Genomic DNA, 26391 nt, shown 5'->3' with positions numbered 1-26391 from the left:
GAAATATTTTCCTGTGTATACCAAAAACATTACTTTTCCAAACTCCTATGGATCGTTCAACAGTGCTTCTAGCTTTTGCGTGAATTTCGTTGAATTTCGCCTCTGGGGAACCGTCCAGCGACACTCAATATGGAGTCAGTACACATGGCTCAAGTTTATATCCACTGTCACCTAATAGAAATTTGTTTACATTTATTTTTATATATTATTCAGGGAGAATACCTAATAACAAAAAGTTTCTCCGTCCTCTTTCAAACTCATTTTTCAATTTTTTCGTATTCGTTACTTTGCTGCCATACAAAACTGTCATGGGCACAACCACCATATTTTGCGTTCACTGCCATCATTTGAAGTTTCTCGTTGCAGATCTGAAACATTGAACAAATCGGTGTATTTGACAATTTTCAGTAATTTAATTTCATACAATTTTTATATGAAAACTTCTAGGAAGCTAGAATTTGGAAGAGATTATCCCATGCTAAACAACACGCTAGTAACGCAATTTATTCAAATAGTGTCACAGGACTTCGTCTTTGTTTTTATATGGGGTTGAGAATTCAAAATATGGAAAATATTGCTGTACAAACAGTGGTATAAGATTTTAAACGTCTACAGCACAACCAATTTTAAACATATTTTCGATCATTATTCCTGCCTATTTTCAACCTCTTCACAAAAACAGAAAATATTTCCATGCAGTAAGCGTAATCAAACCCTGTCAGTCTTCAGTTCAGCTACGCCATCGCATGGCATCACATTGAATATACCATGTCAATTATATGGATACGCAGTGCTGCTATTTTGGCACACACGAATTTGACATTTCTCTCATCACTTCTATGTACAAGAATCGATGCAAACTTGCTTGATTGCGCCATGTTTGCAAAAAAATCTGTTGCTTGCTATTTTTTCATGAAGCGTGAGAGCTGAATATCTTGATAATGTGATGTTTGACACCTGACCACTGTTTCTACGGTTGTTTTTCGTCTTTTGAATTCGCACCCCTGTATAGAAAACAAAAACAATTCGCCTAGATACAAATAAGTTTAGATAGAAAACAAAAGAGTACTACCAAAATATAAAAACATACTTTAGCAATGATTTAGACAATAATTGTGTAGTCTTATGTCAACAACTCGTCAACAGTCAACGTCGTATGTCAACGGGTTTTCTCTTGTAGTTTTTGGGATAAAGTGTAAATAGATTATATCAACACAACGCACAAATTTTGCAACGAACGGTTTCCTTCTGCAATTCTAAAACGTCATAATAAAGGCCCTTATTACCGTTCTCACTTCCACTATCACTTCACTTGAATTCACCTATTATCAGTATCACGCATAAACTCATTTTTTTTTCAACAAAATGTTGGTAGCTTGGTAATGACGTCAAGTTCATCCAAGTACCTACTTTTGTCTCTGAAGTGACTCCCGTAATAAGGACTAAAATTCACTTCACTCGATTTTCACCGTGTAGTGATACCGGTAATAAGGGCCAAAATTTCAAAAACAAATTTCCCCAAATTATGTAACATTTACAATCATAACGTTCAAACTGTGTCTTCCTTTCCGATTGAAGAACATGAATTCATTTTCCTTAGGCTGCAGAATCATGATATTAGTGCCATCGATGCATCCAATCACTGGATAAAAAACGAATATGTCATCATAGATATATTGCTATATCATTTCATGATATTACCTCCTGGAATATTATTTTTTCTCATGAAAAATTGTTGCGTAGTTTCACTGATCTTGAACTTTATCCAACGGTGACATAATTTTTCCTCCATGGTTTTCAATACATTGTTAATCACTTTGCTTACTGTACTTTGCGCCATGGGAGAAACCAAATCCGTTCCAACCTGCCATTTATAAGCAGCTCCGCCTAACAGTTGCAAAGTTGTTGCTAGCTGAAGATTTGGTGGAATAAAAGTACTCGTTTGTCCACTCTCCAGGTTAAGTTCCATTAACAAATACATGAAGACGTCTTTGTTGATTCGATATCGTTTCAAAAAGCTAGAAAATATCTGTTCAGTAAAAGCATTCGAAATAAGTTGTTCATAGTCACATCGATTCCGGAAGATCCAGAGGATTTGAATTATCTCTAAATTTTCGACGATAAATTCTAATTTGATTTCGGTGCTCACGATTTTCAAAATTATATAAAAATAAATCGTTCAGAAAAAACATTTTGTCAACTATAACGAACACTTTTGCATATCCAAATTAAACACGAAAAACAAATCTAGTGTAACATATGAAACAAGCGTATGAACAACTAATTTCTTTATGAACCTTTCTGACAGCTCACTTACAATCACAAATGCTCATTCGCCTTTCGGAAATAAGTTTGTTTTCATTATTAATCACCTACCTTCAAGTAGTTTTAAGTACGACTCAGACGACCAGTCAACTTCCGTTAATGGGCGGAAAAACATTCTGTGGTTGACATAGCATGTTAAAAAAAATCAATTCTAGTATTACATGACATTATATGACCGTATGACCTATTCATGTATTTTTAAGCCAGTTTGTCAGCGTTGTTAACATTATGTGGTTTATTAAAAAATTATGAAGCTTGTGCTAGAACATGGGTAGATTAATGAAAAGAATTGAAAATTTAAACTTTCAGATTTTTGAATATTATGTGGGTATACGCCACTTTCATATATTACTCTTTCTAATATCAACGGTATACGCCATTTTCATATTTAACTCCTGAAAGATTGACGTTTCTTGACAGGTGATATATGGGTGAAGTTAGCTCAATCACCGGTTGGTGATAACGAGGTGATCACCAGAATGTTTGGAATCACCGAAGGTGATCACTTTTACTATCACCATCACCGGTGATTGAGCCAACTTCACTCCATTTATCACCTGTCAAGAAACGTCAATTTTTCAGGAGTAAAATATGAATGTGGCGTATACCGTTGATATTAGGAGGAGTAACATATGAAAGTGGCGTATACCCATATAATATTTTAAAATCTAAAGTTTTTTTCCTTTAGTTTTCAATTTTTTTCATTAATTCGAGTCATGTTTATCAATGATGATTTGTATGGATCGAAGAGTAACGTTGAAAAAATTACCTGCGCAAAAACAATTTAAAAAAATCACTTGTTGGTTTAATTTAGCGCCGATTTATTTTTCAATGGAAATCAATGTCACAGTCAATTCTTTGGGATAAATTTGCTAGCTTTGAAATGACACGAATTGTTAGATCTTCTTGAAGTTTCACAACGAATGGCATTCCTCTCGAATGAGAAAGATCCGTTAAATAATTTCTTGTATAGTTTTCATTCACTTTACGATTATGACATTTCACAGAGCTTTCAAATGCTACCTCCATTTTGGAAATTTTACCCACCGGTACTACGAATATCCACTATGATTAGCAGCAACTAATTGTTCAAAAATATTGCCTTATTTAGTTCAACTCACAAGAAGAAAATTAAGAACGCAGTTTAATCTTTTTTAATCGTTCAATTGAACGAGACGGATATGTCGCTTACTAAGTCACGGCCATCTAATTCTACTGAAAATGTTAGCATAGATTTTTTTATGTTACGTTATGTGCAACAGGAGATGTCTACATTCATAAACTTATCACTTTTCCAGAAAGCAATTTATCTTTGATTTTACGAATACCCCAATGATATTCCTTCAAATAATAATTATAACATAAATGAATTGATTTAATTGATAAATACTACCGTTCATTCTATGAATTCTTTAAACTATATAAACTAAGTTACTTTTCATTTTGGTATTTAATTTTGACACAATATGAGTACGAATTTCATTAAAAAAATTATCCTCTCCGACCAATATTGGTAGGTTATTTTTATATCAGTGGCTTAAAATTCACCTAACGGACAATAATTTATAAAGCCACTTCTCAAAAAATTAAATCACTACTGAAAGTGATAACTAAATTGCTATCACCTCCATTTTGACATGAAGGTGATTAAATCGTGGTGACTATCACCTTACGTAATGCCAACGTTTGATAGTGATGTTAGCCTCTCAGCAGTGGTGACAGAACTTGGTGATTATCACCTTACGTGATTCCAAATTTTCAAAAGTGATAATCACTTGGTGATAATCACCTTACATGATTCCACCCCAGTAAAAGATACGTGTTTCATAGGTAAAATGTAATGTACTGTTCATTTCACATTCATCTATCAGTTCGTATCAAATTTAGATACCAGAAAATTACTATTTTATATATTGGTTGATGTCGAAAGGGAGATGCCAGATCTTGATATAAATCTATGAAATGAAAAATGCCATGAAATATAAAACATTTATATCAAAAAATTGTCATACAATTATAATGGCTTAAAAAGCAACTAATAACGTCGTGGTATCTCAAATCGACAAGCCTCCAGAAATCGTTTATGTTGTCACTGCCATCCAACCGAAGCCGCAGTCAAGATCCAAGAACTCCCACAACACTACCGATGCAGGTTGAAGTCGCATTACATGGTTCCAGTGTCTCTAGCTTCACACCGACGGCCTGTTTGAAGCATTCGGCAGGAGCGGATAAACTTCCGGACTCACGCAGGCACTCGGTCCAGTTAAACACATGGAAACTTTCATACTGGAATGGTCGATGGATTAAAAAATTGTAATTAAATAACTCGCAAATATTTACACTACTTACACTTCGAGGGCCACTGCTCGCCATTTTCAAAATCGAGTTTTTTACACTGGAAATTCACGTAGATTGTTTGACGTTTGGTCAATTTACGTAAACCTTATGTGATGACTCTATTTATTTTAGGGGATGTTCGTATAATGAATGTGAAATGTTACAAAAATGAATGTCACGTAAAATATTCAATTTGACATTTGAAACCATTCTACACGCTTAGAAAAAGTTACTCAAAGTTTGAGTACTAGTTACTCATATTCAAATGATACATGGAAACGTCAAAAATTGAGTAGTTATCATCAATGATATTGAGTAACTCCTACTCTAAATTTGAGTTTAACGCATTAACTCGTTTTTTTGTTACTATTCGCAAGATCAGTCTAAAAGTTGTAATAACCATTTGTAACAACAGGTTGTATATTTTGTTAGTGAGATCGCGTATTTCGAGGGTGAGTCTCTCAACACAAACGGTGTTGTGTCTGCAATAACCGGAATGATAAACTCCGTGTTGTGCTTTAGAATGAAACCGAATATGCTCAAATGTCATTTCTGAGGAATAAGTGTATGATTGGTGCCTGAGCATAACTGACATGTATGTTAATTTGCGATTGACACACTACTCCAAGCAACCACCACGTGATATAGTATTAAGTTCAATTACTTAATATTTACACTATTACTTACAATACACTCAGAAAAGGAGCAATTTTTTTGAAAATTTGGTATATGTGAAATAAAATTTCACTCAAAATTTGAGTGATAGTTATTCTATTTTTGGTACATGTACAAATAAAGTATTACTCAGTAAATAGTAGATTTTACCCAAATATCGTTTCCAGTGGAAGAACTCAAATTTGAGTAACTTCGGAGTTACTCTAAATTAGAGTTGTTCCACTTTTTCTGTAGATGAGTGAGATCTTACTCATTTTTGAGTAACTATTTTAAGCGTGTTTTTATTTGAGTGTATGATTTTTCAAATGAAGTTGCCCGTATTCATAAGAAATTGTACAAAAGGTGAAGTAATTAGAAATTTTCCTACCGATTTGACAGCTCTTGCTGAAAGTATCATCTCTTAACAAGCAGCGCCTCTACATTTCAGTTTTGCGACAATATGTCAATTCCTGAAACCCAGACAAACCCAGATAAATGTTTGAGTATTGGTAGGTTTTTGAAAAAATATCCTGGCAACTCTGTTTACACGCAGAGTTATACACTCAAAAAAGAAATCACGTTAATTCTACTTGAAAACATACATGAATCTCATCCACCCAACTTTTCACATAAATTCTATGGAGTAGATAAATGAATTGTATCGGATTGTTCATATATCATGCATCTTATTCAATAGGTAAATAATATATCACTTGTCCGTTGGATACAACGTGATTTTCATATGTTTTAACAGAACTTCACGTAATAGTTACATGACTTAAACATCTTTATTGAGCATAGGAAAATCACATAATAATTACATGAAATGGTACATGATTGTATAGTATATAAAACTCAGTTAAAACTAACATTAAAAAGGCATTTATTTGCAGAATGCATTTCTAACGGATCGCTTGTTATTTTACATCTATTTACATATTAATGGTTACATCATCAACCTTAACGAATAGTAACTCAATGAAATTAAACTTATACTTAACTCTAAGTATAAACTTATTATCTACATTTAAAACTATTGTTGGTCGTCGATTAAAATAATCAATACCAGTAATAATGAACCTGATGTTTCAATCGCGACATAGTGCTCATTTGCCCATAATTGCAAAATCAAGTGAAATATTTCATCTAACGATAAAATCTCTGATTTTATAGAGTACAGCTTGATCCAATAAAAAAATTATGACAAACTGTCCTATTTTGTAGTTAATTCCTTTGTAAACAATAGAGTCGGCGGTACCGACAGAAGTTTTTCTATTTATGATTTCTGAAAATGTAAATCAATTAATCAAAAATTCTTACTTCAAACTTGAATTACATTTTGTTTTCTCCCGGAAATTATAAGATCGAAAATATTTTCGTATGCTGTTGGTTCTAAATACTTCCGGAGATCAAGAGCTCGAACAAGCAAATATCGCATTCTACTAAAACTAAGCGCAAAATTGTATATTGAGTACTACACTAGTTTTGAAACTGTAGAAGCAAAGTCCGGGCATTACATTCGTTTCGTGGAATTTGGCTTTTCTGTTTCAACAGACTTCGCAGCCGATTCTTATTGTGCATAATCATTGCATGGCTAGTACTATGGATCCTACTGACACTAAGAATCCTTCCAGGTCAGGGCTGTTTTGAAACTTTACTTACCTTTAAAAACTTCCAATAACGAATGCATTATGTTCAAGCCTGCCACCAACATGTCAGCCATTTTGAGATTTGAAATTTTCATTATGTGAAAATCACATAGCTTGTACTTGGTTTCCAGATGTTATTCATAGACATCACGTAGAATATCAAATATAAATGAAGCACTGCATTTACGTGAGTAATCCCATAAAACTAATGTGATTTATTTTTTGAGTGTACTATTAATGGAAAAATCTGTTTCTGACTTCAGCTGGTTTTCAAAGAAGGGCGAAACTAACATAGATCGCCCTTCCTTACCTAGGACAGGACCAGACAACTGGCTTCTTTTTCCAGAAAAATATTTCTCTTCTTATTCCGGTTTCTCCCTGCTGTAAATAATAAAAGCCTCGCGATCACTGTTGCCAGTAGAGATAATTGTTTATTCTGAAAACTTTCTCCCCTTATAACATGTAATTATTTATCATTTGAAAACACTTAGACAAATGTTATATCGCTCAAAAATATAGCTCTGGATTCATTTTGATCAGATTTTTGTTTTGAAGAAAACGTTTAGTTGAAACAGCTTAATAATATTTTTCTAAAACACTCAATTTTGAATAATTAATTTTTGCAGCTTTATTAACTAAAGTATTCAACATATTCCATTTGAGAAAAATAATAACATACAGAAGTATCCAAAGATTGGGTGCTATTCTCAACCAACATAATCAATATTCTCGTCCATATCACACTTCGTGATTTCAGGCTTTCTCTTTGTATCATCCAGTGATTGTTAAATGTACTCGTATACTTTCCGCATTGACAGAATTTGAAAACAAATTGAACTTAAATCCTATTGAAATCAATAATTTTGAAGATGACCCGAAAAATAAAATATCAAATGTCAAGCTACATTGTTACCGACGATACTTACAACACTTTTTCTACCACCCTGCAGTAATCTTGATTTCAACAACTTGTACTTGCTTATGTCAGTTTCAACCAATCACGAGCTGGTCCGAAATTGGTCCTAATGCCCCGTTTACACTTCTGCTGGCTGCCAGCATGCTGGTGTCAGTATACTGCCCTCTTAGGAAAAAAAAACGTTCAACTGTGGTCCAATGATCCAAAGTATTAGACCAACGAAGGACCACCGTTGAACGTTTTTTTTCCTAGGAGGGCAGTACACTGACACCAGCATGCTGGCAGCCAGCAGAAGTGTAAACGGGGCATTAGGACCAATTTCGGACTAGCTCGTGATTGGTTGAAACTGACATAAGCAAGTACAAGTTGTTGAAATCAAGATTACTGCAGGGTGGTAGAAAAGTGTTGTCAGTATCGTCGGTAACAATGTAGCTTGACATTTGATATTTTATTTTTCGGGTCATCTTCAAAATTATTGATTTCAATAGGCATGCTGGCAGCCAGCAGAAGTGTAAACGAGGCATAAAAGTGGATTAACAATTGTCAGGTCCTGTCCTAGTTCCTTACTAACAATTGTTTGTTGGCATGGAACACGAAAGGCGAAACTTACGTAAACAAATGGCTTATGAATGACTGTTTCACCCTTTATACACTAAGGTCTTTTTTTATGTGATCTTTTTTATGCGGCTTTTTTATGCGAAATATCAGGGTGTCAAGATCCCACGCATACAAAAAACGCAGAAGGAAAACCGCTTAACTCTGGAACTTTGCATAAAAAAACATATACAAGAAAATTTTTACTGGGCTTTATGTTCCAGAGCAAATAATAAGGTTTCACCACTTAAATTCTAAAGGCAAAAAGCGTACAAATCTGGTGTTAAAATCCAGTCAAATATGTTTAATCTGATATTGGTTTAATCTGGCAAAAGATCTGGTTATTTAGCCTGCAGACACAGTCTGGTGGCCGTAAGTTGAACCGAACTTGGCGCGGGAAATTGACTTACATGTAGTGTTCACACTATTGCTGGTTGCCAGCATGCTGGTGACAGTGACAGTGTCTGGTAGGTTCTGAATGATTTGATGCTAATATAATTCCCGCTTTAGGTGTGCTAATGTCACCAGCTCGGAACAACTTCTCGCGCCCACTCTGTCTGCAGCAGAGATGCCAGATTTTTTCATAGGAAATTTGACTTACTCTGAATAAAAAATCTGTATTCCACTAATAAAATTAAATATCGACAATAAAATAAACATGATGGCTGTAGAATTGCATATTCGATGAGCAATAATTCTTTCCATCGTCTGTAAGAACAGAAAAATCAAATTCCGCAAAAGGCATTTTATGCCGAGACTGCTTCTTGTCACTAATACTAATAGTTTGCTCATACGAAAAAGCTTTTAACCCTCTTTTGAAATCCGTATTAAGGTAGCGCTTCGCCGTGGTCAGGTCGAAGCAAGACAACTCACTGCTTCCTCTTGCTTTGTCGCCGAAATTTCACCCTAAATTGCAAATTTCTAAAATACTAACCCAATTCACGAAAAATCAAAAACATACGATTGTAGGTGAATGATTTTACTATGCATTTGGCGAAAAATATCAGTTAGAAAGCTTTTCTTTCGCGAGATTTCGTGCGAGTTTTGTTAAAATTCGGTTTTCTTTTTTCCTTTTCTCGCTATAAACAACTCGCATATGTAGGGATGTGCTACGTTTTCAACAAAGCGTCAAAGCTAGTAGCGATGAAAATTATTACTGATTTCTGGTTCTACTGAAACATGAATAGAAATTATTTTACAAAGTAGTAACACTTACTTACATTTTCTACTCATCATTTCACGTAGGTTTTAATGGACTGGCATTTAAAAGCTGTTTTATACATAATCCAGTAAAAGATACGTGTTTCATAGGTAAAATGTAATGTACTGTTCATTTCACATTCATCTATCAGTTCGTATCAAATTTAGATACCAGAAAATTACTATTTTATATATTGGTTGAAGTCGAAAGGGAGATGCCAGATCTTGATATAAATCTATGAAATGAAAAATGCCATGAAATATAAAACATTTATATCAAAAAATTGTCATACAATTATAATGGCTTAAAAAGCAACTAATAACGTCGTGGTATCTCAAATTGACAAGCCTCCAGGAATCGTTTATGTTGTCACTGCCATCCAACCGAAGCCGCAGTCAAGATCCAAGAACTCCCACAACACTACCGATGCAGGTTGAAGTCGCATTACATGGTTCCAGTGTCTCTAGCTTCACACCGACGGCCTGTTTGAAGCATTCGGCAGGAGCGGGTAAACTTCCGGACTCACGCAGGCACTCGGTCCAGTTAAACACATGGAAACTTTCATACTGGAATGGTCGATGGAGTAAAATATTGTAATTAAATAACTCGCAAATATTTACACTACTTACACTTCGAGGGCCACTGCTCGCCATTTTCAAAATCGAGTTTTTTACACTGGAAATTCACGTAGATTGTTTGACGTTTGGTCAATTCACGTAAACCTTATGTGATGACTCTATTTATTTTAGGGGATGTTCGTATAACATTCATTTTCGTCACGTAAAATATTCAATTTGACATTTGAAACCATTCTACACGCTTAGAAAAAGTTACTCAAAGTTTGAGTACTAGTTACTCATATTCAAATGATACATGGAAACGTCAAAAATTGAGTAGTTATCATCAATGATATTGAGTAACTCCTACTCTAAATTTGAATTTAACGCATTAACTCGTTTTTTTTGTTACTATTCGCAAGATCAGTCTAAAAGTAATAACCATTTGTAACAACAGGTTGTATATTTTGTTAGTGAGATCGCGTATTTCGAGGGTGAGTCGCTCAACACAAACGGTGTTGTGTCTGCAAAAACCGGAATGATAAACTCCGTGTTGTGCTTTAGAATGAAACCGAATATGCTCAAATGTCATTTCTGAGGAATAAATGTATGATTGGTGCCTGAGCATAACTGACATGTATGTTAATTTGCGATTGACACACTACTCCAAGCAACCACCACTTGATATAGTATTGATTTCAATTACTTAATATTTACACTATTACTTACAATACACTTAGAAAAGGAGCAATTTTTTTGCAAATTTGGTATATGTGAAATAAAATTTCACTCAAAATTTGAGTAATAGTTACTCTATTTTTGGTACATGTACAAATAAAGTATTACTCAGTAAATGAGTAGATTTTACCCAAGTATCGTTTCCAGTGGAAGAACTCAAATTTGAGTAACTTCGGAGTTACTCTAAATTAGAGTTGTTCCACTTTTTCTGTAGATGAGTGAGATCTTACTCATTTTTGAGTAACTATTTTTAAGCGTGTTTTTATTTGAGTGTATGATTTTTCAAATGAAGTTGCCCGTATTCATAAGAAATTGTAGAAAAGTTAGAAATTTTCCTACCGATTTGACAGCTCTTGCTGAAAGTATCATCTCTTAACAAGCAGCGCCTCTACATTTTAGTTTTGCGACAATATGTCAATTCCTGAAACCCAGACAAACCCAGATAAATGTTTGAGTATTGGTTTTTGAAAAAATATCCTGGCAACTCTGTTTACACGCAGAGTTATACACTCAAAAAAGAAATCACGTTAATTCTACTTGAAAACATACATGAATCTCATCCACCCAACTTTTCACATAAATTCTATGGGGTAGATAAATGAATTGTATCTGATTGTTCATATATCATGCATCTTATTCAATAGGTAAATAATATATCACTTGTCCGTTGGATACAACGTGATTTTCATATGTTTTAACAGAACTTCACGTAATAGTTACATGACTTAAACATCTTTATTAAGCATAGGAAAATCACATAATAATTACATGAAATGGTACATGATTGTATAGTATATAAAACTCAGTTAAAACTAACATTAAAAAGGCATTTATTTGCAGAATGCATTTCTAACGGATCGCTTGTTATTTTACATCTATTTACATATTAATGGTTACATCATCAACCTTAACGAATAGTAACTCAATGAAATTAAACTTATACTTAACTCTAAGTATAAACTTATTATCTACATTTAAAACTATTGTTGGTCGTCGATTAAAATAATCAATACCAGTAATAATGAACCTGATGTTTCAATCGCGACATAGTGCTCATTTTGACCAATGACTACCCATAATTGCAAAATCAAGTGAAATATTTCATCTAACGATAAAATCTCTGATTTCATAGAGTACAGCTTGATCCAATAAAAAAATTATGACAAACTGTCCTATTTTGTAGTTAATTCCTTTGTAAACAATAGAGTCGGCGGTACCGACAGAAGTTTTTCTATTTATGATTTCTGAAAATATAAATCAATTAATCAAAAATTCTTACTTCAAACTTGAATTACATTTTGTTTTCTCCCGGAAATTATAAGATCGAAAATATTTTCGTATGCTGTTGGTTCTAAATATTTCCGGAGATCAAGAGCTCGAACAAGCAAATATCGCATTCTACTAAAACTAAGCGCAAAATTGTATATTGAGTACTACACTAGTTTTTAAACTGTAGAAGCAAAGTCCGGGCATTACATTACGTTTCGTGGAATTTGGCTTTTCTGTTTCAACAGACTTCGCAGCCGATTCTTATTGTACATAATCATTGCATGGCTAGTACTATGGATCCTACTGACACTAAGAATCCTTCCAGGTCAGGGCTGTTTTGAAACTTTACTTACCTTTAAAAACGGCAGCCAGCAGAAGTGTAAACGGGGCATTAGGACCAATTTCGGACCAGCTCGTGGTTGGTTGAAACTGACATAAGCAAGTACAAGTTGTTGAAATCAAGATTACTGCAGGGTGGTAGAAAAAGTGTTGTCAGTATCGTCGGTAACAATGTAGCTTGACATTTGATATTTTATTTTTCGGGTCATCTTCAAAAGAGAAAGCCTGAAATCACGAAGTGTGATATGGACGAGAATATTGATTATGTTGGTTGAGAATAGCACCCAATCTTTGGATACTTCTGTATGTTATTAATTTTCTCAAATAGAATATGTTGAATACTTTAGTTAATAAAGCTGCAAAAAATAATTATTCAAAATTGAGTGTTTTAGAAAAATTTTATTAAGCTGTTTCAACTAAACGTTTTCTTCAAAACAAACATCTGATCAAAATGAATCCAGAGCTATATTTTTGACCGATATAACATTTGTCTAAGTGTTTCAAATGATAAATAATTACATGTTATAAGGGGAGAAAGTTTTCAGAATGAACAATTATCTCTACTGGCAACAGTGATCGCGAGGCTTTTATTATTTACAGCAGGGAGAAACCGGAATAAGAAGAGAAATATTTTTCTGGAAAAAGAAGCCAGTTTTCTGGCCCTGTCCTAGGTAAGGAAGGGCGATCTATATTAGTTTCGCCCTTCTTTGAAAACCAGCTGAAGTCAGAAACAGATTTTTCCATTAATAGTACACTCAAAAAATAAATCACATTAGTTTTATGGGATTACTCACGTAAATGCAGTGCTTCATTTATATTTGATATTCTACGTGATGTCTATGAATAACATCTGGAAACCAAGTACAAGCTATGTGATTTTCACATAATCTTCAAATGGAGAGTCCCATGATCGAAGTTTAAGTGAATTTGCTCTATGAAAATTTCAAATCTCAAAATGGCTGACATGTTAGTGGCAGGCTTGAACATAATGCATTCCTTATTGGAAGTTTTTAAAGGTAAGTAAAGTTTCAAAACAGCCCTGACCTGGAAGGATTCTTAGTGTCAGTAGGATCCATAGTACTAGCCATGCAATGATTATGTACAATAAGAATCGGCTGCGAAGTCTGTTGAAACAGAAAGGCCAAATTCCACGAAACGAATGTAATGCCCAGACGTTGCTTCTACAGTTTCAAAACTAGTGTAGTACTCAATATACAATTTTGCGCTTAGTTTTAGTAGAATGCGATATTGGCTTGTTCGAGCTCTTGATCTCCGGAAGTATTTAGAACCAACAGCATACGAAAATATTTTCGATCTTATAATTTCCGTGAGAAAACAAAATGTAATTCAAGTTTGAAGTAAGAATTTTTGATTAATTGATTTATATTTTCAGAAATCATAAATAGAAAAACTTCTGTCGGTACCGCCGACTCTATTGTTTACAAAGGAATTAACTACAAAATAGGACAGTTTGTCATAATTTTTTTATTGGATCAAGCTGTACTCTATGAAATCAGAGATTTTATCGTTAGATGAAATATTTCACTTGATTTTGCAATTATGGGTAGTCATTGGTCAAAATGAGCACTATGTCGCGTTTGAAACATCAGGTTCATTATTACTGGTATTGATTATTTTAATCGACGACCAACAATAGTTTTAAATGTAGATAATAAGTTTATACTCAGAGTTAAGTATAAGTTTAATTTCATTGAATTACTTTTCGTTAAGGTTGATGATGTAACCATTAATATGTAAATAGATGTAAAATAACAAGCGATCCGTTAGAAATGCATTTTGCAAATAAATGCCTTTTTAATGTTAGTTTTAACTGAGTTTTATATACTATACAATCATGTACCATTTCATGTAATTATTATGTGATTTTCCTATGCTCAATAAAGATGTTTAAGTCATGTAACTATTACGTGAAGTTCTGTTAAAACATATGAAAATCACGTTGTATCCAACGGACAAGTGATATATTATTTACCTATTGAATAAGATGCATGATATATGAACAATCCGATACAATTCATTTATCTACCCCATAGAATTTATGTGAAATGTTGGGTGGATGAGATTCATGTATGTTTTCAAGTAGAATTAACGTGATTTCTTTTTTGAGTGTATAACTCTGCGTGGAAACAGAGTTGCCAGGATATTTTTTCAAAAACCTACCAATACTCAAACATTTATCTGGGTTTGTCTGGGTTTCAGGAATTGACATATTGTCGCAAAACTGAAATGTAGAGGCGCTGCTTGTTAAGAGATGATACTTTCAGCAAGAGCTGTCAAATCGGTAGGAAAATTTCTAACCTTTTCTACAATTTCTTATGAATACGGGCAACTTCATTTGAAAAATCATACACTCAAATAAAAACACGCTTAAAAATAGTTACTCAAAAATGAGTAAGATCTCACTCATCTACAGAAAAAGTGGAACAACTCTAATTTAGAGTAACTCCGAAGTTACTCAAATTTGAGTTCTTCCACTGGAAACGATACTTGGGTAAAATCTACTCATTTACTGAGTAATACTTTATTTGTACATGTACCAAAAATAGAGTAACTATTACTCAAATTTTGAGTGAAATTTTATTTCACATATACCAAATTTGCAAAAAAATTGCTCCTTTTCTGAGTGTATTGTATTAAAATATTAAGTAATTGAACTCAACACTATATCAAGTGGTGGTTGCTTGGAGTAGTGTGTCAATCGCAAATTAACATACATGTCAGTTATGCCCAGGCACCAATCATACACTTATTCCTCAAAAATGACATTTGAGCATATTCGGTTTCATTCTAAAGCACAACACGGAGTTTATCATTCCGGTTTTTGCAGACACAACACCGTTTGTGTTGAGCGACTTACCCTCGAAATACGCGATCTCATTAACAAAATATACAACCTGTTGTTACAAATGGTTATTACAACTTTTAGACTGATCTTGCGAATAGTAACAAAAAAAAAACGAGTTAATGCGTTAAACTCAAATTTAGAGTAGGAGTTACTCAATATAATTGATGATAACTGCTCAATTTTTGACGTTTCCATGTATCATTTGAATATGAGTAACTAGTACTCAAACTTTGAGTAACTTTTTCTAAGCGTGTAGAATGGTTTTAAATGTCAAATTGAATATTTTACGTGACGAAAATGAATGTTATACGAACATCCCCTAAAATGAATAGAGTCATCACATAAGGTTTACGTGAATTGACCAAACGTCAAACAATCTACGTGAATTTCCAGTGTAAAAAACTCGATTTTGAAAATGGCGAGCAGTGGCCCTTGAAGTGTAAGTAGTGTAAATATTTGCGAGTTATTTAATTACAATTTTTTACTCCATCGACCATTCCAGTATGAAAGTTTCCATGTGTTTAACTGGACCGAGTGCCTGCGTGAGTCCGGAAGTTTACCCGCTCCTGTCGAATGCTTCAAACAGGCCGTCGGTGTGAAGCTAGAGACACTGGAACCATGTAATGCGACTTCAACCTGCATCGGTAGTGTTGTGGGAGCTCTTGGATCTTGACTGCGGCTTCGGTTGGATGGCAGTGACAACATAAACGATTTCTGGAGGCTTGTCGATTTGAGATACCACGACGTTATTAGTTGCTTTTTAAGCCATTATAATTGTATGACAATTTTTTGATATAAATGTTTTATAGTTCATGGCATTTTTCATTTCATAGATTTATATCAAGATCTGGCATCTCCCTTTCAACTTCAACCAATATATAAAATAGTAATTTTCTGGTATCTAAATTTGATACGAACTGATAGATGAATGTGAAATGAACAGTACATTACATTTTACCTATGAAACACGTATCTTTTACTGGATTATGTATAAAACAGCTTTTAAATGCCAGTCCATTAAAACCTACGTGAAATGATGAGTAGAAAATGTAAGTGTTACTACTTTGTAAAATAATTTCTATTCATGTTTCAGTAGAACCAGAAATCAGTAATAATTTTCATCGCTACTAGCTTTGACGCTTTGTTGAAAACGTAGCACATCCCTACATATGCGAGTTGTTTATAGCGAGAAAAGGAAAAAAGAAAACAGAATTTTAACAAAACTCGAACGAAATCTCGCGAAAGAAATACTTTCTAACTAATATTTTTCGCCAAATGCATAGTAAAATCATTTACCTACAATCGTATGTTTTTGATTTTTCGTGAATTGGGTTAGTATTTTAGAAATTTGCAATTTAGGGTGAAATTTCGGCGACAAAGCAAGAGGAAGCAGTGAGTTGTCTTGCTTCGACCTGACCACGGCGAAGCGCTACCTTAATACGGATTTCCAAAGAGGCTTAAAAGCTTTTTCGTATGAGCAAACTATTAGTATTAGTGACAAGAAGCAGTCTCGGCATAAAATGCCTTTTGCGGAATTTGATCTTAATGTTCTTACAGACAGATGGAAAGAATTATTGCTCATCGAATATACAATTCTACAGCCATCATGTTTATTTTATTGTCGATATTTAATTTTATTCGTGGAATACAGATTTTTTATTCAGAGTAAGACAAATTTCCTATGAAAAAATCTGGCATCTCTGCTGCAGACAGAGTGGGCGCGAGAAGTTGTTCCGAGCTGGTGACATTAGCACACCTAAAGGGGAATTATATTATATTATTATGTTTATTTTATTGTCGATATTTAATTTTATTAGTGGAATACAGATTTTTTATTCAGAGTAAGACAAATTTCCTATGAAAAAATCTGGCATCTCTGCTGCAGACAGAGTGGGCGCGAGAAGTTGTTCCGAGCTGGTGACATTAGCACACCTAAAGCGGGAATTATATTAGCATCAAATCATTCAGAACCTACCAGACTCGAGAAATTCGCTCACCTTTCACTCTCCCTTTGATTTGCTATTGCCCCGTTTACTCTTCTGCTTGCTGCCAGTATGATGGTGCCAGTGTACTGCCCTCTTAATAAAAAACGTTCAACTGTGGACCAACTTATTAGATCAAAGAAAGACCACTGTTGAACGTTTTTTTTTTTTTCTAAGAGTGCAGTACACTGTCACCAGCATGCTGGCAACCAGCAATAGTGTGAACACTACATGTAAGTCAATTTCCCGCGCCAAGTTCGGTTCAACTTACGGCCACCAGACTGTGTCTGCAGGCTAAATAACCAGGCTTTTGCCAGATTAAACCAATATCAGATTAAACATATTTGACTGGATTTTAACACCAGATTTGTACGCTTTTTGCCTTTAGAATTTAAGTGGTGAAACCTTATTATTTGCTCTGGAACATAAAGCCCAGTAAAAATTTCCTTGTAAAAGGTGATTTTTTTGAGGTTAGGATTTTCATGCATTAGTATTTGCTCAGATTTTTTGAGGTTATGATTTTCATGCATTATTATTTGCTCAGTATGCTTTGACATTTCATCATGAATAGACTTACTAACGAGCAACGCTTGCAAATCATTGAATTTTATTACCTAGAAAAGTTGGCAGAAAATCCGCTTTTTTATCGACAAATTTTGTTCAGCGATGAGGCTCATTTCTGGTTGAATGGCTACGTAAATAAGCAAAATTGCCGCATTTGGAGTGAAGAGCAACCAGAAGCCGTTCAAGAACTGCCCATGCATCCCGAAAAATGCACTGTTTGGTGTGGTTTGTACGCTGGTGGAATCATTGGACCGTATTTTTTCAAAAATGCTGTTGGACGCAACGTTACAGTGAATGGCGATCGCTATCGTTCGATGCTAACAAACTTTTTGTTGCCAAAAATGGAAGAACTGAACTTGGTTGACATGTGGTTTCAACAAGATGGCGCTACATGCCACACAGCTCGCGATTCTATGGCCATTTTGAGGGAAATCTTCGGAGAACAATTCATCTCAAGAAATGGACCGGTAAGTTGGCCACCAAGATCATGCGATTTGACGCCTTTAGACTATTTTTTGTGGGGCTACGTCAAGTCTAAAGTCTACAGAAATAAGCCAGTAACTATTCCAGCTTTGGAAGACAACATTTCCGAAGAAATTCGGGCTATTCCGGCCGAAATGCTCGAAAAAGTTGCCCAAAATTGGACTTTCCGAATGGACCACCTAAGACGCAGCCGCGGTCAACATTTAAATGAAATTATCTTCAAAAAGTAAATGTCATGTACCAATCTAACGTTTAAAATAAAGAACCGATGAGATTTTGCAAATTTTATGCGTTTTATTGTTTAAAAAAGTTCTCAAGCTCTTAAAAAATCACCCTGTATATGTCTTTTTATGCAAAGTTCCAGAGTTAAGCGGTTTTCCTTCTGCGTTTTTTGTATGCGTGGGATCTGGACACCCTGATATTTCGCATAAAAAAAATCGCATAAAAAAGCCGCATAAAAAAGATCACATAAAAAAAGACCTTAGTGTATAAAGGGTGAAACAGTCATTCATAAGCCATTTGTTTACGTAATTTGAAAATGGCGAGCAGTGGCCCTTGAAGTGTAAGTAGTGTAAATATTTGCGAGTTATTTAATTACAATTTTTTACTCCATCTACCATTCCAGTATGAAAGTTTCCATGTGTTTAACTGGACCGAGTGCCTGCGTGAGTCCGGAAGTTTACCCGCTCCTGCCGAATGCTTCAAACAGGCCGTCGGTGTGAAGCTAGAGACACTGGAACCATGTAATGCGACTTCAACCTGCATCGGTAGTGTTGTGGGAGTTCTTGGATCTTGACTGCGGCTTCGGTTGGTTGGCAGTGACAACATAAACGATTTCTGGAGGCTTGTCGATTTGAGATACCACGACGTTATTAGTTGCTTTTTAAGCCATTATAATTGTATGACAATTTTTTGATATAAATGTTTTATATTTCATGGCATTTTTCATTTCATAGATTTATATCAAGATCTGGCATCTCCCTTTCGACTTCAACCAATATATAAAATAGTAATTTTCTGGTATCTAAATTTGATACGAACTGATAGATGAATGTGAAATGAACAGTACATTACATTTTACCTATAAAACACGTATCTTCTACTGGATTATGTATAAAACAGCTTTTAAATGCCAGTCCATTAAAACCTACGTGAAATGATGAGTAGAAAATGTAAGTGTTACTACTTTGTAAAATAATTTCTATTCATGTTTCAGTAGAACCAGAAATCAGTAATAATTTTCATCGCTACTAGCTTTGACGCTTTGTTGAAAACGTAGCACATCCCTACATATGCGAGTTGTTTATAGCGAGAAAAGGAAAAAAGAAAACCAAATTTAACAAAACTGGCACGAAATCTCGCGAAAAAAAAGCTTTCTAACTAATATTTTTCGCCAAATGCATAGTAAAATCATTCACCTACAATCGTATGTTTTTGATTTTTCGTGACTTGGGTTAATATTTTAGAAATTTGCAATTTAGGGTGAAATTTCGGCGACAAAGCAAGAGGAAGCAGTGAGTTGTCTTGCTTCGACCTGACCACGGCGAAGCGCTACATTAATACGGATTTCAAAAGAGGCTTAAAAGCTTTTTCGTATGAGCAAACTATTAGTATTAGTGACAAGAAGCAGTCTCGGCATAAAATGCCTTTTGCGGAATTTGATCTTTCTGTTCTTACAGACAGATGGAAAGAATTATTGCTCATCGAATATACAATTCTACAGCCATCATGTTCATTTTATTGTCGATATTTAATTTTATTAGTGGAATACAGATTTTTTATTCAGAGTAAGACAAATTTCCTATGAAAAAATCTGGCATCTCTGCTGCAGACAGAGTGGGCGCGAGAAGTTGTTCCGAGCTGGTGACATTAGCACACCTAAAGCGGGAATTATATTAGCATCAAATCATTCAGAACCTACCAGACTCGAGAAATACGCTCACCTTTCACTCTCCCTTTGATTTGCTATTGCCCCGTTTACTCTTCTGCTTGCTGCCAGTATGATGGTGCCAGTGTACTGCCCTCTTAATAAAAAACGTTCAACTGTGGACCAACTTATTAGATCAAAGAAAGACCACTGTTGAACGTTTTTTTTTTCTAAGAGTGCAGTACACTGTCACCAGCATGCTGGCAACCAGCAATAGTGTGAACACTACATGTAAGTCAATTTCCCGCGCCAAGTTCGGTTCAACTTACGGCCACCAGACTGTGTCTGCAGGCTAAATAACCAGATCTTTTGCCAGATTAAACCAATATCAGATTAAACATATTTGACTGGATTTTAACACCAGATTTGTACGCTTTTTGCCTTTAGAATTTAAGTGGTGAAACCTTATTATTTGCTCTGGAACATAAAGCCCAGTAAAAATTTCCTTGTATATGTTTTTTTATGCAAAGTTCCAGAGTTAAGCGGTTTTCCTTCTGCGTTTTTTGTATGCGTGGGATCTTGACACCCTGATATTTCGCATAAAAAAGCCGCATAAAAAAGATCACATAAAAAAAGACCTTAGTGTATAAAGGGTGAAACAGTCATTCATAAGCCATTTGTTTACGTAAGTTTCGCCTTTCGTGTTCCATGCCAACAAACAATTGTTAGTAAGGAACTAGGACAGGACCTGACAATTGTTAATTTTGAAGATGACCCGAAAAATAAAATATCAAATGTCAAGCTACATTGTTACCGACGATACTGACAACACTTTTTCTACCACCCTGCAGTAATCTTGATTTCAACAACTTGTACTTGCTTATGTCAGTTTCAACCAATCACGAGCTGGTCCGAAATTGGTCCTAATGCCCCGTTTACACTTCTGCTGGCTGCCAGCATGCTGGTGTCAGTGTACTGCCCTCCTAGGAAAAAAACGTTCAACGGTGGTCCTTCGTTGGTCTAATACTTTGTATCATTGGACCACAGTTGAACGTTTTTTTCCTAAGAGGGCAGTACTCTGACACCAGCATGCTGGCAGCCAGCAGAAGTGTAAACGGGGCATTAGGACCAATTTCGGACCAGCTCGTGATTGGTTGAAACTGACATAAGCAAGTACAAGTTGTTGAAATCAAGATTACTGCAGGGTGGTGAAAAAAGTGTTGTCAGTATCGTCGGTAACAATGTAGCTTGACATTTGATATTTTATTTTTCGGGTCATCTTCAAAATTATTGATTTCAATAGGATTTAAGTTCAATTTGTTTTTAAATTCTGTCAATGCGGAAAGTATACGAGTACATTTAACAATCACTGGATGATACAAAGAGAAAGCCTGAAATCACGAAGTGTGATATGGACGAGAATATTGATTATGTTGGTTGAGAATAGCACCCAATCTTTGGATACTTCTGTATGTTATTATTTTTCTCAAATAGAATATGTTGAATACTTTAGTTAATAAAGCTGCAAAAATCAATTATTCAAAATTGAGTGTTTTAGAAAAATTTTATTAAGCTGTTTCAACTAAACGTCAGTTATGCTCAGGCACCAATCATACACTTATTCCTCAGAAATGACATTTGAGCATATTCGGTTTCATTCTAAAGCACAACACGGAGTTTATCATTCCGGTTTTTGCAGACACAACACCGTTTGTGTTGAGCGACTCACCGACGACACGACCAGACACTCCGAAGAAAAATCGGAATAAAAAGTGTTCGTGAGCGATTTACCACCAGTTACCATAAATATAGCGACCCCTTGAAAATGACAAAAACTAACTTTTCGAGCAACGCTGTTTAGGTTGCTATGAACTAGTTACCAAGGAGCACCAGAATAAATAAACAAACAGTTTAAAATTGTTGTGGAATAATTCCACAGATTTTATTTTTGTGTCTTTTCCGGTTATTTAGTGAATTTCGGAGAGCAACTAAATAATTTTAATCATCATCGATGCAAATTATGATGAAGCTGAGTGCAGGTGAGTGCTTGAATTTTATCATTAAATAAAAATTTTCTATTTGCAGTTAACATTCTTTCGCCGACTTCGAAAATACTTCTGGACATGGGCAAACAAATAGAGCAGTTTAACAAGTCATTATCCTGCAGTTCCACGGTTACCAAACCAGCCAGAACTAAAGCGGTTTCAAGATGATTACTTCCACTGTTTTTGTTATTATATACAATTAATAATTACTACGTAGGTTTTTTTGATCGTATACCGTAATTACCGTATCTATGTAGAAAATATATTTACATTTTCTAAATTATACAACGATCTTGTGATATTATACACAGAAGTCCGAATATTCATGATTCTTTTTGTAACGTAATCTTCTAGTTTGTTGACTAGTTGTTATGTGATAGTTACCATGTTTTCACAGATCATTTCTTTCATTTTTAAATATGAATTTTGTTAGTCATAGAGAATTACAGTGGCAGCATGCAATGATTAGTTTTGATAGGTCAGGAAAACATTTTCGATAATGGGAAGACATTGTTGCGTTGCTAGGTGTTTCAGTCGTGAAGGAGATCCAGTATCTTTCTATTCGTTTCCTACGAACAGTAATATGTAAAATTAAGCCAGATATACATAATTTAGTTAATTGTTCACTTCATTTCTGAAAAACGATCGTAAGACATGTCCACGGAATACCAAACGAAATTAACAATAAATTGCAGTGAGAAACACTTTCGACTTCTCAAAAACGCTAGTGGTAATAAAAAAAAATTAAGATATTCTTGAAGTCAAAATATATGTATTTTTATTTCATGCTTTAATAACTTTTGCTTTTAAATAATTATTTTCATTTTGATTTTGTCAGAAAAAGACAACCGATTCTTTCAATATCATGTTATTTTTATTTTCGTTTGTATGTCCTTTTACTACGAGTAAACTTTATTCAATTAAAAACATTAATAACGATAGTTGCATAAAACAATTTTTTTATGTTCCTAATTCGCATTATTTTGAGTTCCAAACACAGTTGCGCGCTGTAAATGTACCCAAATGCAAATCATTCACTACCACCTGACAATACAACTTTCTAGCTATGAATATGAAATGATAAAAGCCGACGACACGACCTGCCACTCGACTATCAAAACTGTATCGCAAATCTAACTACCCATCAGTAACTGGTAATGTCAAAACGGAATCGCTTGAAAAAATGTTGAAACTGGCAACACAAGTTGGTAAATTATTGATTTTGAAAAACAGTTACCAGTATCCTTGGAAACCACATATGGAATGTAAACATAAACAAGAGATTCTCACTTAAAACGGAACCGTTGAGTGTAGTTGGCCCGCTGGTAGGTATTAAATTTATTCTTTCAGAATAAATTCTGCCATAGTGATTGCGTCGTATGCCGCTTTGAAGTCATTGGCGCGACACTTCTGGAGTACTTGTCTCGTAACGAATATGTAATTCGTAGTGGCGTACCGTACCGGCAACGCAAATTATTCACCACCAAAAAATTTGATTTCGGTTGTTTAAGGCAATAAAAAACTAATCATGTGTTATCTTCAGAGGGAATATATTTATCTAAGCATTTATCACTTTCATAACGTTCCCAGAAATACTTACATTTCTCGTTTAAAGTTTCAACTTTTTATGTCGTCTATTTTGAAGTTCAGCCTGCAGATTTAATAAAAAATGTATCTGTACTAGAACATTTTTGCTTTCGCGTTGGGGATCTGAATGACCTGTAAATGCTTACCTTAACGCAAGAATTCCGGACTTCGCTAGGTGTCAGACGCCATGTTGTTTAAGACGAATCCCAATACTCAGGTAATTCTGAAACGCTCTCTAGATTCAGAATTGTCGCTATTTGTTGCAATCTGGCAAGCTTATCGCGAACGGACCAGGATGTAGCTCCCGTAAGGAATGAAGCCAATGCTCGAGCTTCCTGGTCTAATACTAGTCCACCAAGCCGATTGAATGTAGACTTTTTGATAACTCGCTCCAGACGACTTGTAACTTCACTAGATACTAACCAATCCATCGTAATTTCTTTTTTCGAGATCGAACTAAAAAACACAAAGCAATTAGAAATCCATTTATACGAAGTTAACCACTCACCAAGCATCAGCGCAGTTTTTTGTAAATGATTTTAAATAATCATGAAATGTGGAATTATTCCACAACTGTGTGTTTATTTATTCTGGTGCTCCTTGGTAACTAGCTCATAGCAACTTAAACAGTGTTGCTCGAATAGTTAGTTTTTGTCATTTTCAAGGGGTCGCTATATTTATGGTAACTGGTGGTAAATCGCTCACGAACACTTTTTATTCCGATTTTTCTTCGGAGTGTCTGGTCGTGTCGTCGTAAAAGCCTTCCTCTCTGTGGCAGCGACGAAATTGTTCCAGTTCATTAAAAAAAGATACAAATTAAAAAAAATACGCCAAAATGATTCAAAACTCTCTGAAATAATAAATTTAATACCTGCCAGCGGGCCAACTACACTCAGTGGTTTCGTTTTAAGTGAGAATCTCTTGTTTTTGTTTACATTCCTTGTGTAGTTACCAAGGCTACTGGTAACTGTTTTTCAAAATCAATAATTTATCAACTTGAGTTGCCAGTTCCAACATTTTTTCAAGCGATTTCGTTTTGACACTACCAGTTACTGAGGGGTAGTTAAATTTGCGATACAGTTTTAATAATCGAGTGGCAGGTCGTGTCGTCGGACTCACCCTCGAAATACGCGATCTCACTAACAAAATATACAACCTGTTGTTACAAATGGTTATTACAACTTTTAGACTGATCTTGCGAATAGTAACAAAAAAAAAACGAGTTAATGCGTTAAACTCAAATTTAGAGTAGGAATTAATCAATATCATTGATGATAACTACTCAATTTTTGACGTTTCCATGTATCATTTGAATATGAGTAACTAGTACTCAAACTTTGAGTAACTTTTTCTAAGCGTGTAGAATGGTTTCAAATGTCAAATTGAATATTTTACGTGACGAACAGAGATGCCAGGTCTGCAGATTTGTCTGTAAATCTGCAGATTTGGGGTATAGTGCTGCAGACATTTTTTGTTGTGCAGACTTTTACAGACTTTTGAAATTCTCGCAGACTTTTGCAGATTTTTGAAATTCTTACAGACTTTCGTCTATATTTTGAAATTTCCGGAACCTTTTTTTTTTTTTTTTTTGCTCGCCAAGTCAGTTTTGCGTGTCATACTTTATAGAGAAATTGCTGCCAGCAAGACATACTTCTGGCTGCAGATTTTTTTTTCAGATTTACAGACCCTGTCTGCAGATATTTGAAATTTTTACCTGGCATCTCTGGTGACGAAAATGAATGTTATACGAACAAACAATCTACGTGAATTTCCAGTGTAAAAAACTCGATTTTGAAAATGGCGAGCAGTGGCCCTCGAAGTGTAAGTAGTGTAAATATTTGCGAGTTATTTAATTACAATTTTTTACTCCATCGACCATTCCAGTATGAAAGTTTCCATGTGTTTAACTGGACCGAGTGCCTGCGTGAGTCCGGAAGTTTACCCGCTCCTGCCGAATGCTTCAAACAGGCCGTCGGTGTGAAGCTAGAGACACTGGAACCATGTAATGCGACTTCAACCTGCATCGGTAGTGTTGTGGGAGTTCTTGGATCTTGACTGCGGCTTCGGTTGGATGGCAGTGACAACATAAACGATTTCTGGAGGCTTGTAGATTTGAGATACCGACGTTATTAGTTGCTTTTTAAGCCATTATAATTGTATGACAATTTTTTGATATAAATGTTTTATATTTCTTGGCATTTTTCATTTCATAGATTTATATCAAGATCTGGCATCTCCCTTTCGACTTCAACCAATATATAAAATAGTAATTTTCTGGTATCTAAATTTAATACGAACTGATAGATGAATGTGAAATGAACAGTACATTACATTTTACCTATGAAACACGTATCTTTTACTGGATTATGTATAAAACAGCTTTTAAATGCCAGTCCATTAAAACCTACGTGAAATGAT

At 34.7% G+C, this 26391-nt stretch overlaps 4 long non-coding RNA genes across 4 annotated transcripts; 2 read left to right on the top strand and 2 right to left on the bottom strand.

The window, feature by feature from the left end:
* Window positions 1-4302: 4302 nt before the first annotated feature.
* On the bottom strand, window positions 4303-4867 carry LOC131430857 (uncharacterized). The gene is made up of 2 exons (XR_009229577.1): window positions 4675-4867; window positions 4303-4611 (listed from the first exon to the last, which is right to left on the bottom strand). It is a non-coding gene; the product is annotated as an uncharacterized LOC131430857 (long non-coding RNA).
* A 10869-nt stretch (window positions 4868-15736) lies between these two features.
* Window positions 15737-16258, top strand: LOC131432652 (uncharacterized). The gene is made up of 2 exons (XR_009229932.1): window positions 15737-15884; window positions 15948-16258. It is a non-coding gene; the product is annotated as an uncharacterized LOC131432652 (long non-coding RNA).
* A 7689-nt stretch (window positions 16259-23947) lies between these two features.
* Window positions 23948-25166, bottom strand: LOC131431492 (uncharacterized). The gene is made up of 3 exons (XR_009229683.1): window positions 24482-25166; window positions 24120-24429; window positions 23948-24037 (listed from the first exon to the last, which is right to left on the bottom strand). It is a non-coding gene; the product is annotated as an uncharacterized LOC131431492 (long non-coding RNA).
* Window positions 25167-25571: 405 nt separating this feature from the next.
* On the top strand, window positions 25572-26165 carry LOC131431210 (uncharacterized). The gene is made up of 2 exons (XR_009229656.1): window positions 25572-25794; window positions 25858-26165. It is a non-coding gene; the product is annotated as an uncharacterized LOC131431210 (long non-coding RNA).
* Window positions 26166-26391: the final 226 nt, after the last annotated feature.

This window comes from Malaya genurostris, chromosome 2, assembly GCF_030247185.1.
Source record: "Malaya genurostris strain Urasoe2022 chromosome 2, Malgen_1.1, whole genome shotgun sequence".
In the NCBI taxonomy this organism is placed as follows: Eukaryota; Metazoa; Arthropoda; class Insecta; order Diptera; family Culicidae; genus Malaya; species Malaya genurostris.
The sequence above is the reverse complement of the archived record's forward strand: the minus strand, read 5'-3'. Positions and strand labels throughout refer to the sequence as shown.